This window comes from Sarcophilus harrisii, chromosome 2 (assembly GCF_902635505.1).
Source record: "Sarcophilus harrisii chromosome 2, mSarHar1.11, whole genome shotgun sequence".
In the NCBI taxonomy this organism is placed as follows: Eukaryota; Metazoa; Chordata; class Mammalia; order Dasyuromorphia; family Dasyuridae; genus Sarcophilus; species Sarcophilus harrisii.
In genome coordinates, this window is record NC_045427.1 from 407,924,075 (window position 1) to 407,944,014 (window position 19,940).

Below are 19,940 nucleotides of genomic sequence, written 5' to 3' on the forward strand. Positions count from 1 at the left end.
GTACAGGCTGTGTGACCCTGGACAAGTCATCAACCTCTATTTGCTTCAGTTTTCTCATCTTTAAAATGAGGATAATAATAGCACCTACTTCTCAAGGTTGTTGTAAGGATCATATGAGATAATATTTGTGATTGGAACATAGTAGGCATAAATGTTCATTCCCCCACCACCACTTTAAGTATAGACAATACAAAATAAATCAAACCCTAATTTATAGCATTTGCTTATTTTCAAGGTGTAAAACAATGGCAGTTAAAATTTAACAGCTGATTCTAAAGCTTGTTTAAGTTGGTACTAGTACATTCTTGCCCTATTAAGTATCAGTGACTAGCTTACCAGTTCTATTTAACCCCTTAACAATGGGTAGTTTTGACAAAAAGAAATATATAAGAGAATAAATGTACCAGCATTTCCCCCAATACCTCCAAAGCATATTCTTCCCTCTATACCACTTTGACCTTTGAAGAGAGGAGGTTCATAATTTAGGTCAGTTTACATATGTTATTAATCCTGTCAAATTCATGTTCATATGTGACAAGACTGCCAATGAATCCTTGTCTCAATTATCACTCTCTAGAATTCCCCCACATCATTAATTACTCCTTAGGGTATCAATGCTTCACTAGCTGCCAAAATCAGCTAGGAATGCTGTTACCCTGAAGTGCCTTCTGGACTTATAATGTTAGGGTACTGAAAAACGTTACTGACATTTTGAAACTCATAAGATGAGATACTCCACTCCCTTCACCTAGAATGGAACATATATGGAGTGTCCAAGGACTGAGGCTCTTCCTTTTTTTTTTTAATTAAAACTTTTTATTTTTGAAACATACGCATGGTTAATTTTCTAACACTGATCCTTGCAAAATCTTGTGTTCCAATTTTTTCCTCCTTCCGCCTACCCCCTCCCCAAGATGGCAAGTAATCCAATATATGTTATCATATTAAAATATATGTTAAATCCAATATATGTAAACATATTTATACAATTATCTTGCTGCAAAAAAAAAAAATCAGATCAAAAAGGAAAGAAAATGAGTAAGAAAGCAAAATGCAAGAGAACAACTACAAAAAGTGAGAATGTTATGTTGTGATCCACATTCAGTTCCCACAGTCCTTTTTCTGGATGTAGATGGCTCTCTTTGTCATGAGATCATTGGAACTGGTCTCAATCATCTCATTGTTAGAAAGAGCCAGAATTGATCATTGTATAATATTGCTGTTGCCGTGTATAATGATCTCCTGATTCTGCTCTTTTTACTTAGCATCAGTTCATGAGTCTCTCCCAAGCCTCTCTGAAATCATCCTATTGCTCATTTCTTATAAAACAATAATATTCCATATCATTCATATACCATAATTTATTCAGCCATTCTCCAACTGATGGGCATCCACTCAGTTTCCAGCTTCTTGCCACTATAAAGAGGGCTGCCACAAACATTTTTGCACGTGGGTCCCTTTACCTCCTTTAAGATCTCTTTGGAATATAAGCCCAGTAATAACACTGCTACATCAAAAGGTATGCCACAGTTTGATGGGCATAGTTCTAAATTGCCCTCCAGTATGGCTGGATCCGTTCACAATTCCACCAACAATGTATCAGTGTCCCAGTTTTCCCTCATCCCTTCCAACATTTGTCATTATCTTTTCCTGTCATCTTAGCCAATCTGAGAGGTGTGTAGTAGTATCTCAGAGTTGTCTTAATTTGTGTTTCTTTGATTAATAGTGATTTAGAGCACCTTTCCATATGACTAGAAATGGTTTTAATTTCTTTATCTGAAAATTGTCTGTTCATATCCTCTGACCATTTATCAATTGGAAAATGACTTGAATTCTTATAAATTTGTATCAATTCTCATATATTTTAGAAATGAGGCCTTTATCAGAATCCTTAATATAAAGATGTTTTCCCAATTTATTGATTCCCTTCTAATCTTGAGTGTATTAGTTTTGTTTGTACAAAAATTTGTCAATTTAATATAATCAAAATTATCTATTTTGTGATCAATAATGAGTTCTAATTCTTTGGTCACAAATTCTTTCCTTCTCCTCTCTCTCCTCTCTGAGAGGTAAATTATACTATGTTCTTCTAATTTGTTTATAATATCACTTTTTATGTCTAAATCATGAACCCATTTCAACCTTACCTTGGTATATGGTACTAGGTGTGGGTCAATGTGAGGCTCTTCCTTTCACTCTAGCATGTGACCTGAGAAGAGAAATGTCTCCAAGGTCTTTCTTCTTCCATTATTCCAGCTGCTGTAAAGAAAAGGAGCCACTAAATTTTCCTAAGAATTTAGAGACAAAGACTAGGACAAAGTTGACTCAGGTCTTTTGGAATACATTCCTAGCTCTGACTTATGCATCCAATTCAAAAAGTTTCTTTTTAAATTATCATATTGTTAACAGGCTGGAAACACAGAATATCTATTCATGTTCCACAGTTTCTCCAAGATACCTTTGCATCATTACAATTCTTTTTGAAGTAGATTCTTCTTCTTCTTCTTCTTCTTCTTCTTCTTCTTCTTCTTCTTCTTCTTCTTCTTCTTCTTCTTCTTCTTCTTCTTCTTCTTCTTCTTCTTCTTCTCCTTCTTCTCCTTCTTCTTCTCCTTCTCCTTCTCCTTCTCCTTCTCCTTCTCCTTCTTCTTCTTCTTCTTTCTCTGCCTTTTCTTCCTTCTTCTCCTCCTCCTTTTCATTTTTCTTTTCCTTCTCCTTCTTTCTCCTTTACTGAAATCAGCCTGTTCATTATTTCTTATGGAACAATATTCCATTACATTCACATACCATAACTTATTCAGCCATTCCCTAATTGATGCCATCCACCCAATTTCCAGATCCTTGCCATTACAAAAAAGGTTGCTGAAAAACTTTTTACACATATGGATCCTTTCCCCTCTTTTATTATCTCTTTGGGATAGGTAGAGATTGCTGGATCAAAGGATATGCACAGTTTTATAGCCCTTTGGGCATAGTTCTAAATTACTCTCCAGAATGGTTGGATCATTTTTCAATTTCACCAACAATGTATTAGTGTTCCAGTTTTCCCACATGCTTTCCACCATTTTTCATTATCTTTTCCTGTCATTTTAGCGAATCTGAGAGGTGTGTAATGGTATCTCAGAGTTATCTTAATTTGCATTTCTCTAATCAATAGTGATTGAGAGCACTTTTTCATATGAATGAAAATGGTTTTAATTTCTTCATCTGAAAATTGTCTGTTCATATCCTTTGATTATTTATCAATTGAGGAATGAATTGTATTTTTACAAATTTGAATTAGTTCTCTATATATTTTAGAAATGAGGCCTTTATCAGGAATACTGGCTATAAATTTCACACATAACCCCCACCACCACCACCACCACCATCTTTTTGCTTTCTTTCTAATCTTGGCTTTGTTTTTTAAAAAAACCTTTTAGATTTAATGTAATCAAAATTATCCATTTTACATTTCATAATGTTGTCTAGTTCTTCTTTAGCCATAAATTCCTACCTTTTCCATAGATCTGAGAGGTAGACTATCCCTTGTTCTTCTAATTTGCTTATAGTATCACACTTTATGGTTAAATCATGAACCCATTTTGACCTTATTTGGTATAGGGTATTGGATATTAGTTAATGTCTAATTTCTGCCATACTATTTTCCAATTTTCCTAGCAATTTTTGTCAACCAGGGAGTTCTTATCCCAGAAGCTGGAATCTTAGGGTTTATCAAACAATAGATTTCTATAGTCATTGACTATTGTACCTTGTGAACCTAACCTCTTCTATTGACCTGCTACTCTATTTCTTAGCCAGTAGTTTTTATGACTGCTGCTTTACAACTAGAGCTAATAGGTACAGCTAGGCCACCTTCCTTTCCATTTTTTTCCCCATTACTTCTCTTGATATTCTTAGTTTTCTGTTCTGGAAATAGATTTCTTGTCCTGTCCATATCAAGAAATACATATCATCCAAGGCACTTTGTGCTATGCCAGACTCCATTACATTATTTAATTAGATTTTTTAAAAGATAGTTTTGTCTTTCCAGCTAGATCATCGATTCCTTTTGTTTGTCATTTTCATTGTTTTTACTTCTGAATGTCTAGGATCAAATATACAATAAAAAAATGCTTTTGATAGATACTTCATAAAGAATTTATGATTTTATTAATGCTGGCACTATTAGTCATATAATGCCCAGCTCATCCATGGGCTGCTCATCTTGTATGAATCATGATCATATCCTCTTGAGAATCTTCCATAGGGAATCAGCTCCAAGCTCTAAGGGCCTCCCCTTTTCTAGAACTCTGAACTTTCTGTAGGTAGACACCAAAGATGGATTTCTTAAATTTTATTCTTTTTAAAAAGGTTACTCTTTATTTAATACATTTATAAAAGATGAAGAAATAGGTGAATAAATATTTGCGTTTAACAGTATTTGCAATCATTATATCTCATTTAAGTTCACAAAAGTATGAAACTGTTTAGTGTTTACACAGGATCCCTTATTCTTTCTACATGATTCAACCAATCTCTTTTATGTGACTTCTCCTGTACATGTCTTCAATGTAATATGCTGTGGACTACTCATGCCCACCATATAACTCTCCATTGATTTCTGGGTGACTTGCAAATTTCACTCTTCAGCAACTGTGATACTTCACAGTGGATAAAATGTTTAACCTGAATTCAGAAAACCTGAGTTTAAAACTTGTTTCAGACTTTTATTTACTAGCTTTATTGTTGTTGTTCTGTTGATACTCTTCATGATCCCATTTGGGGTTTTCTTGTCAAGAATATTGGAGAGCTTTGCCTTATCCTTTTCTAGCTCATTTTATAGATGAGGAAACTGAGACAAGCATGCTAAAGTGACTTGCCCAGGCTACACAACTAGTAAGTGTCTTAGGTCATATTTGAACTCAAGAAGTTAAGTCTTCCTGACTCCAAGTCTTATGCTCTATCCACTGAGCCACCAACTGCCTGCTTTTTTCTTTGTCTCAGTTTTCTTATATGTAAAATGGAGCTAATAATATACCCACCTCTCAGGGTTATTGTGAGGATAAAATGAGTTAACATTTGTATAGTGTTTTACAAACATTAAAACTCATGTAAATGTTAGTCATTATTATTAGTTATTTTTTCATATCTCATTTCCAATGATCATTGGAAGAATATGGGAGCTAAAGATATGTAGCTGCATAAATAAATACATAGACACATGGGGTTAAAATTTGGGCTTGGCAAAATAAAATAAAATAAACATTATAGATCATTTCTAATTTTTCATGGAAGTCAATTGGGAAAAATGATTCATTTAACAGAAATTGACATTAAAGAAAATTTTACTGGAATACAATTTATTAATCAAGGGATTCTTATAGAATAGTGATATTCTACATTCATAGAGACCCCAAAATTTGCAAATATTATATGAATTGATACTCAAGCAATCCTGTGATGTAGGTGCTATCATTATCTCCATTTTATAGATGAAGAAACAAACTAAGAGAGAATAGGACCTCAACCAGGTTACCCAGATAAGTTATTAAGGCAGAATTTGAACTTAGGTCTTTCTGACTCCACATTCAATACTGTATCTATTGTGAGGCCGATGGCACTGAGAGAGAAGCCAGAAAGAAGGATGAAGGAAAAAGAGGAAGAAAATAGAGTATAGAAAAGAGACAGAATAAGCAAAATAGGCAGTGACGAAAATGATTTAAACCCATGAAGAAGGAAAGCAACGAAGAGAAGAAAATGTGTGGCAAAGAAACAGAATAAACACAGAATATATTATGACAATTATTCATTCAACAAACATTTATTTGGAAGCACATTCTGCTAGGTACAAAGGGTGAGGTCAAAATGTTTTAGATCTTATTTTAAAATTATTTAGTCTAGTAGATGACATGGAAGAAACTCAAGTGAGATGACTGAGTTCAATTTTATAAAAGAGATTTGAAAGGCTGTAGGTAGGTACACAGAGTGATCACTTGCTCTAAGAGGACTGGGAAGCAAAATGAGCAGTCAACATTTTTAGATGAAAGGTCCTAATGTGTTGATGAGAAAATACTTAATTAGGCTCTTTAGATACATTGCAAATTAGCCTCCATTTAAATTCATGATAGTGGCCAGATGAGGGCAGTCTATGCATTTCTATTTCCAATACCAATCATGATTGCAAGTCACATTTGAGTTGTTTCTTTCCAGCTCTATGATGCTATAATTTACCACTAGAGGGCTTCATCATTCATTAATCAATGTGAAATGATGATTTTTTTCCCCCCAGGACTTAGTGATAACTATTTTCTCTCCTATGAAGCCTGGGGATTGAACTAGATAACATCTAAGGTCCTTTTCCAGCACCTGCCATGTAAGTGCTTTGCAGAGATTATTATATTCTAGAAAGAAGGATATTCAGTCCACAGATTCTGAGTATAGTATTTACACATACATTTCAGGATTATAGGATCCTACTACCTGAGGGATTCTGGGCAAGTTGCTTCAACTTCCTGAGCCTCAAGTTCCTCATCTATAAAATGGGCAGGTAGGTGGCACAGTGAATAGAGCACTGGACTTGGACTCAGGGCATTTACTAGCTGAGTTACTCTGGAAAAGTCACATACTCATATTTGCCTCATCTGTAAAATGAACTGGAAAAGGAAATCACAAAACACTTGAGCATCTCTATCAAGAAAATACGAATGGGATTTGGAAGAGTTAGACATAACTTAAAGAACTGAATAACACAAAATGTTCAGAGGACTATCCTAGATGATTGTATAAAAATTATAGCTGAAAGGGAAAATAGAGGTCATTTATACTAAGTCTCTCACTATATAGAATTCTGAAAGGGGAAGGCTGAGGTTCTCCACTAGTATAGTTTTGTTGTCTATTCTTTCCTACTTAACTTCTCTAAGAATTTGGATGCCATACTACTTGGTACATTTACATTTAGTATTGATACCACTTCATTGTCTATGGAACCCTTAACAAGATGTAGTTTATCTTTTTAAATTAGATCCATTTTTGCTTTTGTTTTATTTGAGATCAGAATTGCTACCCCTCACTCACTAGTATAGTGATTAATAGTCACTCAAAGTAATATAGATAGTAATGGCAGAGGCCAAATTTGATCTGAGATGCTCTAATTCCAAAGTTCATTTTTTTTTAACTGAACATCACTGTTTTCATTATTATGTAGGAAACTCTAATTTGTGAAGGAAATGTTTTTTAAAAAAAATATATTGGATTTGGGGGCAGCTAGGTGATACAGTAGATAGATCACCAGACTCGAAGTTCCTAGCTGTGTGACCCCAGGCAAGTTACTTAACCCCAATTGCCTCAGCAAAAAATACATACACACATATATATGCATGTATGTATATATGGTTTGATTTTAAGGGAAGGCAACTTCTTTAGGACTTAAAACTTCCACCCCAAATCTCTCTTCTGGAGATAACAGAAACACACCATTCATTTGGTCTTAATTGATTCTAGAGTTATAGCAATTCATTTATAGTACAATAATATTCAGTTTTTTAAATTTGTTGTTTAGGAACTTCATGATCCTATTTGGAGTTTTCTTGGCAAAGATACTGGAGTGGCTTGCCATTTCCTTCCCCAACTCATTTTACAGATGAGAAAACTGACATAAACAAGGGTAAGTGATTTGTAAGTGATAGCTGGTAAGTGTACAAGGTCAAATTTGAACTCAGGACAATGAACCTTCCTTACCCTTGGAACTCTATTCACTATAGGACCTACTTGCCCTTGTATAATGGTAATGCCTCATTAATTATAACCACACTGGATCCCCATCACCTGAGGCGTGGCTGAACAATTCACGGAACATGATTGTGATGGAATATGATTGTGCTATAAGAAATGATAAGCTAGATGCTCTCAGAAAAACCTGGAGAGACTTAAATGAACTGATGCAAAGTGAAAGGAGTAGAACCAGGAGAACACTATACAGTAACAATAATATTGTAATATGATCTACTGTAAATGATTTGGCCATTTTAAGCAATACAATGATTTAAGACAACTCTGAAGAACTTTTTAGTGAAAAATGCTATCCATCCCCAGAGAAAGAATTGATGGAATCATTGAAGCATACTTTTTAAAAATTTTCTTTATTTTTCTTGAGTTCTTATTTTGTTCTATATTTTTCTTCTTTAACAGGACTAATATGGAAATATTTTTTGCATGATTAAACATGTATAATCTATATTACATTACTTGACTTCTCAATGAAGGGAGGATGAAGGGAAGAAGAGAAATTTGAGATTCAAATTTTAAAATGAATGTTGAAGATCATTTTTATATATAATTGGGAAAAATAAAATATTAAATTAAAAATTTTTCTCCTAAAATAAAAATAAATTGGTTAAAAAACAAGATGGCAATATTTGAAGAAATTATGGTCACTTAATTTAAGAGAAAAAATATAACCTCACTATTTCAAATTTTGTGACAATTCAGAGAAAAGTTGGACCAAAGTTTATAATTTATTCATTCAAGAAAGATATATTAAAACCATGAGTAAGGGGGTAGGCACTGAGAGGGATGTCAAGATAGATAATTGATGAAGGAATGTCTGAGTTAGAAGGGGCCCCAGAAGCCATCTTGTTCAAGCCATTTCTGAACTAGTATCCTTGCTACAACATGCCTGACAAATAGTTAATTACCCTTTGTTGGCAGAGGAGGAACCCACTACCTCGTAAGGTAAATCATTCCACTCATGAATAATAGCTCAAGCCTAATTTTCCTCTGCAGCTTTCGCCTTTTGTTCTCAACTCACTCAGAATAAATCCAACTCCTGTGATAATATTTCAAAAATTTGAAAACTATGAAGCTCATTCCTTTAGTTTTTCTCTCCTCTAGGCAAACATCTCTAGTTCCTTTAAAGAACCAACATATAGTATGCTTTCAAGAGAGCAGCTAAGTGGAGCAATGGATAGAAAGCCAGGTCTGGAGTCCAGAAGACTCATCTTCCTGAGTTTAGACACTGACTAAGCTGGACAAGTCACTTAATCCTGTTTGCCTCAGTTTTCTCATCTGCAAAATGAGCTGAAGAAGGAAGTGGCAAACCATTTCAGTATATTTTCCAAGACAATACCAAATAGGGTTATGAAGACTCATCTTTGATCGAAATGACCAAACTATAATATGAAGTGCCCTCAAGGTCCTTCACCATTCTTATTGATCCCTTGATGTTCTTTCTAAAATATGATCCCTGCTATTCAAGAATTTCCTGACTTCATGGGGAAATGACTAACAGCATGTGAAATAATTATAGGAAAATAACATAAATGAGGAAATGCTGATTACAAGTGGAATAGAAGAAATTTTATATCACATTCATTTTCAGTTATACTCCCACCACCAAAAGGAGCCTTCCTTGGCTGCAAGGAAAAATATAGACACAAAATTTCCAATACAAAGATTTTGTTTGATAAGATATATAACATTCCATAGTTGGCCATATCTTTTTTTACTGAAAGGAGGGAGATATATTTCTTCATCAGTGCTCTGGGACCAAGACTGGTTATTTTATTTTCTCAGAACTCAACTTTCTTTTAGCTGTGTTTTTATTTACATTATTGAGGTCATTATGTGTACTGTGTTTCTCATTCCATTCTGTTCACTCTGTATCAGTTCATAAAAGTCTTTAATGGGACGTTTTCCAAAGAAGTGGTTCAAAGGCATTAAGGATTCCTTCAACTTATCTTATTACCATATCTCTTGATTCTTAAGTCATATGCGTATGCTTGTAGTTATTGGCCCTTTTTTGGCATCAGGGTAAAATTCTTGAATGGATCTTACCTTTTCCCCCCATGCTTGTAAAATTGTGATTCACCCTCCCCTATTTGTTTAGCATGAGTTCATTCTGTCTCAGGGAAATTTTCAAGGAGGAGAGGTAGAAATATTTCAAGTTCCTTAAGGAAGCCTTGAAATCTCTTTACCTTTGGTTCATGATAGAGAACAGAGCAGCATCACTTGAGGCTTGAAGTCATCACAAATTCATTCAACCAGTATTTATTGAGATTCCCTTAGTATGGGGGAAGCAAAAAAAAATATGATGTAGCCTCTGTGTCATGTTTTTGTAATAAGCTTATGGTTTTATTATGAATTTAGGAAAAATAAATCTCCCTCCCAGTTTTAAAGTTCTTTCTAGCTTTAATAGTTTGATTTATTCTAATTTTTTGAGTGATCCATTGCTCTTTTTATTTTTGTTATATTCCTTTTTCAAACCTTTTTAAAATAGAATTTCTCCCCAGTTACATATAAAGATAATTTTCAACGTTGATTTTTTTTTTTTTTTTTTTTTTTTTTTTTTTTTAGGCAATTGGGGTTAAGTGACTTGCCCAGGGTCAAAGCTAGGGAGTGTTAAGTGTCTGAGACCAGAACTGAACTCAGGTCCTCCTGACTTCAGGGTTGGTGCTCTATCCACTGTGCCATCTAGCTGTCCCTTCAACATTGATTTTTAAAATAAGATTTTGAGTTGCAAAATTTTCTCCCTTTCCCATCCCCCCAATCTGATATAGGTTTTATATGTGCAATCATGTTAAATATATTTCCACATTAGTCATATTGTGAAAGAAGAAACAAAACAAAAGGGAAAAAACACAAAAACCAAAAGCAAAAAAAGAGGATGAGAAGCAGAAGAATATGGAGAAGCAGAATCCAAAGAAGCTGGAGAAGCAGGAGAAGGAGAAACAGCAACAGAAGAAGAAGGAGGAGGAGGAGGAGAAGTAGTGGAGAAGGAGAAGGAGGAGGAGGAAGAAGAGAAGGAGGAGGAAGAAGAGGAGGAGGAGGAGGAAAAGGAAGAGGAGAAGGAAGAAGAGAAAAAAAAGGAGGAGGAGGAGGAGGAGGAGGAGGAGGAGGAGGAGGAGGAGGAGGAGGAGGAGGAGAGAAAATAATATACTACTATCTGCATTCAAATTCCATAATATTTCTCTGGATATGGATGGCATTTTCTGTCATAAGTATTTTAGAATTTTCTTAGGTCATTGTATTGTTGAAAAGAATTAAAACTATCATAGGCGCTCGTTATACAATGTTGCTATTATTGTATACAATATTCTCTTCATTCTACTCACTTTGCTTTGCAACAGTTCATACAAAATCTTTCCAGGTTTTTCTGAAATCCACCTTCTCATCATTTTAATAGCATAATAGTATTCTATTACATTCATATGCCATGACTTCTTCATTCCCTCAATTCCCAATTCGTTGCCACCACAAAAAGAAGTACTATAAAATTTTTGTACCATGTAGGTCCCTTTCTCTTTTTTATGATCTCTTTGGAATGTAAACCTAGTAGCATATTTGGGAAACAAAAGTAATATTGCAATATCCAAGAGTATGCACAGTTCAATTTCTTTTTGGACATAGTTTCAAGGTACTCTCTGGTATGGTTGGATCAGTTCAAAACTCTACCAACAGTACATCAATATCTCAGGTTTCCGATATCTTCTACAACATCAATTGTTTTCTTTTCCTGTCATATTAGTCACTTTGATAGATGTGAGGTGGTACCAAAGAAATGTTTAAATTTATATTTCTCTAATCAATAGTAATTTAGAGCATTTTCCATATGACTATAGGTAGCTTTTATTTCTTTATCTGAAAATTGCCTCTATAGTCTTTGATAATTTATCAATTGGGGAATGACTTGTATTTTTATAAATTCGACTCAGTTTTCTATTTATTTAAGAAATAAAGCCTTTATCAGAAATACTGGCTGTAAAAAAATACTGGATGTTTTTCTTCTAATCTTAGTTGCATTCATTTCATTTGTGCAAGCTCTTTAAATAAAAAAGATGTAATGTAATGAGATAAAAATATCTATTTAACATTTCATAATATTCTCTCTTTTTTGTTCATAAATTCTTCTTTTCTCAATAGATCAGACTGGTAAACTACTCCTTGGTGGTGGTGGTGTTGGTAATGGTGATGATGGTGGTGGTGGTGGTGTGATGATTGATGTGTGTGTGTGTGTGTGTGTGTGTTGAAGTTTAGAAGAAGTAAGTCCATTTCAGACATAAGGGTCAGTGTAAGCTGTTTAGAAAAGAAATGAAAGGATAAGAATAGTTAATGGTTTAGATGGCTCAGATATTCTTTTTCCCTTGTTCTTGTTCCTCCATCTTACAGGTAGCAAATTTAATTCCCCACCAATGACTGTAGTTGGTATGACTTGGAACGGATGTTTAGTGGTGCAAAGAAAAATGTGGGATGTTAGGGTGGGAATGAAAAACTGTGGGAGACCAGGACCTCTCACCAAAATGATATCCAAGGATTTTTCTGGGTCTCAGGTCAGCTTCTGAGTCACCCTCCTTCTATTCTCAGACTTAAAAGGATTGATGACTTCCCTGCTCACCTTTGCACTACTATCCTTTGGAGGAATTTAAAGAGCTTTAATTAGGAGCTCTCTATGTCTGGGTTTCTAATGCATATTATCTGAACTAATAAAATGATAGAAATATCTGACAGGAGCTTTAGAGATGATGTCAAAACTACTCATTTTATAGGGGAAGAAATAGCATCAGATGACTTGGCTATGTAATATAGGGTAAAATATTCCCATTCTTGGGCCTCAAATTTCAATGATTTTTACATTGTACTTAAAAATAGCCTTTTATTTTCAAAATACATGCAAAGATAGTTTTCAACATTCACCCTTGCAAAACTCTGCATTCCAAAAATTTCTCCCTCCCTTCCCCTATCCCTTCCTCTAGAAGTAATCTTTGTTAAGCATGTACAATTCTTCTATACATATTTTCACATTTGTCATTCTGCACAAGAAAAACTGGATCAAAAAGGGGGAAATGAGAAAAAACAAAAAGCAAATACAATGAAAAAAGTGAAAATGCTATGTTGTGATCCACATTCAGTCCCCACAGTACTCCCTCTGGATGCAGATGGCTGTCTCCATCACAAGTCTATTGGAATTTCCCTGAATTACATCATTGTTGAGAAGAGTCATGTCCATCAGAATTGATCATCACATAATCTTGTTGTTGCTGTGTACATACATTGTACTTTTTTAATGATATTATGAATCACTTGATTTGCTTCTACTTGGCTGGATACCTTTTGAATTGGTTTGAAATTTTAGCTAATGTTCTTCCCTTGCAAAGACTGATCTGGTTGTAGGCTTATCTTTAGGCTTATGCTACTGTGTACTAGCTATCCCTTGTATAAGCAACTCCTTGATCTGGCTCCCAGGTTTTCATACTCATCCATGGTCTGATTTTCTATGTCTACGAGACAATATACCAAAATTTATGGGATACAGCCAAAGCAATACTTAGGGGAAATTTTATTTCTCTGAATTCTTACATCAACAGAATAGAGAAAGAGCAGATCAATGAATTGGGTATGCAACTAAAAAAAACTAGAAAAACAAGTTAGAAATTCCCAGTTGAGCACCAAATTGGAAATCCTGAAAATTGGAAATAGAAAAAAAAATCTATCAAACTAATAAGTAAAACTAGGAGCTGGTTTTATGAAAAACAAAATAAAATGATAAGATAGATAAGCTATTGATTAATTTTATTTTTAAAAAAGAAAGAAGAAAACAAAATATCTGGTATCAAAAATGAAAAAGATGAAATCATCACCAATGGAGAAGAAATTAAGGCAATCATTAGGAAATATTTTGCCCAATTAAATGTAGCTTAATTTGACAATTTGAGAGAAATCGATGAATATTTTTGACAATATAAATTATCCAGATTAACAAATCAGGAAATAGGATGCCTAAATAACCCCATCTTAGAAAAGAAATTGAAAAAGCCATCAATCAGCTTGCTAAGAAAAAATCCTCAGGGCCAGGTGGATTCACAAGTGAATTCTATCACACATTTAAAGAACAATTAATTACAATACTATGTAAACTATTTGGGAAAATAGACAAAGGAGTGCTACCAAATTTTATTTATGACACAAATATTTTGCCTAATATTTTTTATCTAAACCAGGAAAAGCTAAAGCAGAGAAAGAAAATTATTGAACAATTTCTCTAATAAATATTAATGCAAAAATTTTAATTAAATACCATCAGGGAAATTACAGCAATATATCACAAGAATTATACACTGTAACCAGGTGGAATTTATACCAGGAAAATAAAGTTGATTCAATATTAGGGAAACCATCAACATAATTGACCATATCAATAAGAAAACCTATAACAATAATGTGTTTATCTCAATAGATGCTGAAAAAGCTTTTAACAAAATACAACACTCATTCTTACTAAAATCATTAGAGATCATAGGAATAAAGGGAGCATTCCTTAAAAAGGAAAGCATATCTAAAATCATCAGCAAACATTAGTTGTAATGAGGATAAACTAGAAGCCTTTCCAATAAGATCAGGGGGAAAAAGGATGCCTATTATTATGATTATTATTCAATGTAATTCTAGAAATGTTAGCTATACTAACCAGAGAAGAAAAAGAAATCAAAGAAATCAGAACAGGCAACAAAAATCTAAGCTCTCACTCTTTGCAGATAATATGATGATATACTTAAGAAAAACCTAGTAAATCAACTAAAAAACTAATTGAAATAATTAATAATTTCAGCAAAGTTACAGAATATGAAATAAAGCCACACAAATCATTTTTTTTTATTTAATAGCCTTTTATTTGCAGGTTATATGCATGGGTAACTTTACAGCATTAACAATTGCCAAACCTCTTGTTCCAATTTTTCACCTCTTACCCCCCACCCCCTCCCCCAGATGGCAGGATGACCACTAGATGTTAAATATATTAAAATATAAATTAGATACACAATAAGTATACATGACCAAACCATTATTTTGCTGTACAAAAAGAATCAGACTCTGAAATATTGTACAATTAGCTTGTGAAGGAAATCAAAAATGCAGGTGGGCATAAATATAGGGATTGGAATTCAATGTAATGGTTTTAGTCATCTCCCAGAGTTCTTTCTCTGGGAGTAGCTGGTTCAGTTCATTACTGCTCCATTGGAAATGATTTGGTTGATCTCGTTGCTGAGGATGGCCAGGTCCATCAGAACTGGTCATCATATAGTATTGTTGTTGAAGTATATAATGATCTCCTGGTCCTGCTCATTTCACTCAGCATCAGTTCGTGTAAGTCTCTCCAGGCCTTTCTGAAATCATCCTGTTGGTCATTTCTTACAGAACAATAATATTCCATAATATTCACATACCACAATTTATTCAGCCATTCTCCAACTGATGGGCATCCATTCAGTTTCCAGTTTCTAGCCACTACAAAAAGAAGCCACACAAATCATTAGCATTTCTTTATAATTATTAACAAAACCCAGCAGAGAGAGATTAAAAAAAGAGAGCTTCCATTTAAAATAACACAGACAATATAAAATACTTGGAAGTCTATCTGCTAATATAGACCCAGAAATTCTGTGGACACAATTATAAAACACTTTTCACGCAAAAAAGAAAGTCAGATCTAAACAATTGGAAAAAATATTAATTACTTTTGGGTACACCAAGCCAATATAATAAAAATAGTTATTTTTATTATAATTTATTTATTCAGTGCCATACCATTCAAAGTATCAAAAAAATTATTTTATAGATCTAGAGGAAACAACAACAAAATTAATCTGGGAGAATAAAAGATCAAGAATATTAAGGGAATTAATGAAAAAATACAAAGGAAGGCTTAGTAATACCAGATTTCAAACTATATTATACATTGATAATCATAAAAACTATCAGGTAGTATTTAACAAAGAGAGTGGTTGATCAATGGAATAGATTTGTATACAAGAAACAGTATAAAGGACTGTATGAATCTAGTGTCTGATAAACCCAAAGACCCCAGCCTCTGATATAAGAACTCATTATTTGACAAAACTTCTGGGGAAACTGGAAAACAATAGGACACAAACTAGATATAGATCATCATCACACACCATATACAAGATATGGTCAAAGTGAGGATATGATTTAAACATAAAAGGTGGTACCATAAGCAAATTAGAAGACCAAAGAATAGTGTACCTGTTAGATTTATGTAGAAAGGACAGATTTTATAACCAAACAAAGGATAGAGAGCATTATGAAATTTAAAATAGTTAATTTTGATTATATTAAATTAAAAAAGATTTTGCACAAACAAAACCAATGCAATCAGAATTAGAAAGAAAGCAGAAATCTGGAAAACATTCTTTATAGATAGTGTCTCTGATTAAAGCCTCATTTCTCAAATATATTATAGAGAACTGAGTCATATTTATAAAAATACAAGCCAATCCGCAATTGATAAATGGTCGAAGGATATGAACAGGTAGTTTTTGAATGAAGAAATCAAAGCTATGTATAGTCATATGACTATACATATAGACATATGAAGAATATGACTTCTCTAAGTCACTATTGATTAGAGAAATGTAAATTAAAATAACTCTAATGGTACCCACCTCACACTTATCAGAGTAACTAATATGACAAGAAAGGAAAATGATAATTATTGGAAAGGATGTGGGAAAATTGGACCACTAATGCATTGTTTGTGGAGTTTTAAACTATTCCAACCATTCTGGATAGCAATTTGGAACAAAGCCCAATGGGCAGCCAAACTGTGCATACCATTTGATCCAGCAATACCATTAATAGGTATATATCTCAAAGACATCATAAAAGAGGGGAAAGGACCCACAAATATTTATAGTAGCTCTTTTTTTTGTAGTGGCAAGGAATTGGAAATTGAGTGGATGCCCATCAATTGGGGAATGGCTGAATAAGTTATAGTATAGGAATGTAATGAAACATTATTATTCTATAAGAAATGTTGATCAACTATGTTAGACTTAATTCTTCTCAACAACAATGATCCATAATAAGTAGAAAGGACTCATGACAAGATCCATATCCAGATAAAGAACTGAAGGACTCTGAATAGAGATGGAAGTATACTTTTTTTCACTTATTTTATGTTTTGGTTCTGTTTCTTCTTTCACACCTGTGACTGATATGGAAATGTTTTATATAATTGCCCAAAAATAAACTATATCAAATTGTCTTTCATTTCAGGAATAAAGGAGAGGAGGAGAGGGAAGAAAAAAATCTGGAAATCAAAATCTTATAAAAATGAATGCTAAAAATTGTCTTGACATACAATTGGGAAAAAATAAAATACTATTAAAAATGGGCTGGGCCAAGATTTTGGAGGAACTTGAACATGATCCTAAATAGTCTATACAAGTTACTTTCTTTCTTGAAAATCTTCAATGCCTCCCTATAGTCAACAAAATAAAGTTCAAAGTAGCATTTCAAATATTTTATTCATTCAGCATTCATTTACTCATTCATTCATTCACTTGCTTAACAATAATTTATTATGTATATAATATGATTGTAAGGCAAAGAAAGTGCTAAGTGCTGGATTAATGTGTTAGTAGTATGTAGGATGGACACTAAAAGAGAGAGAGAGGTTGAATTCTTCTAAGTGTAGATACATATACACTTATGTCTCTGAGTGATTCCCTCAAGGATAACCAGCCTAATCTTAGCTGTCTTAGAGATGCTAGCATTTTGGGAGGCATAGAACTCATAGATCCTGTTAAAAGAACTAGTCATCTTTGGCCTTCTTCTGGTCCTCCACCCTGAGGAGCAGTTACTTGTCATGTCTCCTTGGTCCAGAATAGCACATTTACTCCTCCTGCAGTGTGTCTTAGCTGAGACTAAACATCTCTCAGTTGCACTCTACTTTGCCATGGGAACACAATTTCCAGCTGGTGCATGGATGATGACTGCCTTGGGCCCTTTGGTTGAACAAATGACAAAATAATTCAAAATCTGTCTCTTGCCTTCTTTATCTCTGAAACTTATTAACTCTTTAAGGTTTTCAATCAGTATCTATGGTGTGATTTTTTTGTTACTCCAACTCAAAAGCCTCCAATGATGCCCTAGTTTCTAACCATGCCCTTGGGAAGGCATGCTATCAAATAAGGGAATTGTTAAACTGGATTTGGAATCAGAAGCCCTAAGTTAAAATTCTGTGGGTTTTCATTTTACTTATTAGTTGTATAGCCTTGGGCAAATCAATTATTCTCTTTTAGCTTCATTATGCTCAGCTACAAAAATGAAGAGGCAACAGCCCTTTTTGTAGTGGCAAGAAACTGGAAACTGAGTGGATGTCCATCAATTAGAGAATGACTAAATAAGTTACAGTATGTGCATGTCATGAAATGTTATTGTTCTATAAGAAATGATCAGCAGGATGATTTCAGAGAGCCCTGAAAAGACTTACATGAACTGATGCTAAGTGAAGTGAACAGTACCAGGAGATCATTGTATATGGCAACAAGATTATATGATGATCAATTATGATGGACATGCCCTTTCCAACAATGAGATGATTCAGATCATTTCCAATGATCTTGTGATGATGAGAGTCATCTACACCTAGAGAGAGGACTGTGGGGACTGAGTGTGGATCACAGCATAGCATTTTTGCTTTTGTAGTTTGCTTGCATTTTGTTTTCTTTCTCATTTTTTTCCTTTTTAATCTGATTTTTCTTGTGCAACAAGATAATTGTATAAATATGTATGCCTAAACTGGATTTACATATATATTTTTACCATGTTTAATATATATTGAATTGCTTGCCATCTAGGGGAAGGAGTGGGGGGAAGGGGAGGTAAATCGGAACACAAGATTTTGCAAGGGTCAATGTTGAAAAATTATCCTTGCATATGTTTTGAAAATAAAAAGCTTCAATAAAATATTTAAAAATAAATAAAATTAACAACAACATGGAAAATATAAAATATTTAAAAATAAATAAAATTAACAACAACATGGAAAAAATTGAAGAGGTAGAACTAGATGATCTTCAAGGGTTCTTTCCATCTCTAAATCTGTGTTTCTGTGCCCATTTCCAACCTGAATTCTTCAAGGTCCCTCCTACTCTAGTCCTATACTACCTGTTCAAACTTATTTCTCATTATTCATCGGAGTCATACTTTGCTCCAGTCAAACAGATTTTTATCATTTTTTTATAAGAAACTTTTGTGAATACTTTATGCTTTTTATCTTTCTTTTACCTAAGCTCTACTCATTTTAATGCCCATTTCATCCATGAAATCTCTCCTTCAGCCCACATATTTCTGCTTTCAACTCTCATAGCACTAGCCTATACCACACAATTTAGCTTTTAATTATGTACTGTCTCATTTACTCTCTCATTTGTCCTTCTATTAGTTTCTCTTCAACTTACATTATATGCAGAGAACATTTTACAACATGTTTTAGTAAGTTCCATAGTGCAAGATATATCATAGATATTCAATGTATGGACTGATTGATTGTAAAGAGGCTTTGGACAAATCATTTTTAGTCTTTGAGCCTTGCCCATAAAAAGAAAAATCTGCACTAGATTACCTCAGAAGTCCCATCCAATGCTCAAGATTTGTGATTATAGCTAAAATTTTACTTGTTTGCTATATCTAGCCCTTGTAAATAAAGCAGGGAAGATTATTTATCTGTTTTCTTGAGTTCCCTGCAGGTGAAGTTTCAATGAGGGAAGTAGCGAAGGCAAAGACTGGGTAGCATACTGTTAAGGTGACAGACCAAAAAGATACAGATTAATGTGCCTTTGGCATCTCACATATCAAATCCATCCTTATATAGATACTATACTTTTTATGTCTTCATATTTTAATAAACCACTCAAAATTTTTTTTAATAATTCTCTCTTCTTATAGCTAATAGGACCAAACTTCAGTGCCTGCTTTTTGGAGTCATCAGTGCTAGGGCTCCATCCTGGATAACCAAGTTCATTGCCTATGAATCTCCTAGTCAATGATTTCTAATTAGACTGGTCTTCTAGACTACAAGGTTCCCTCCCAGTGAAGCAACATGGTAAGAGAGGGATAGACTTGGAATTAGGAAGACCTAAGTGCAAATATTGCCTCAGACACTT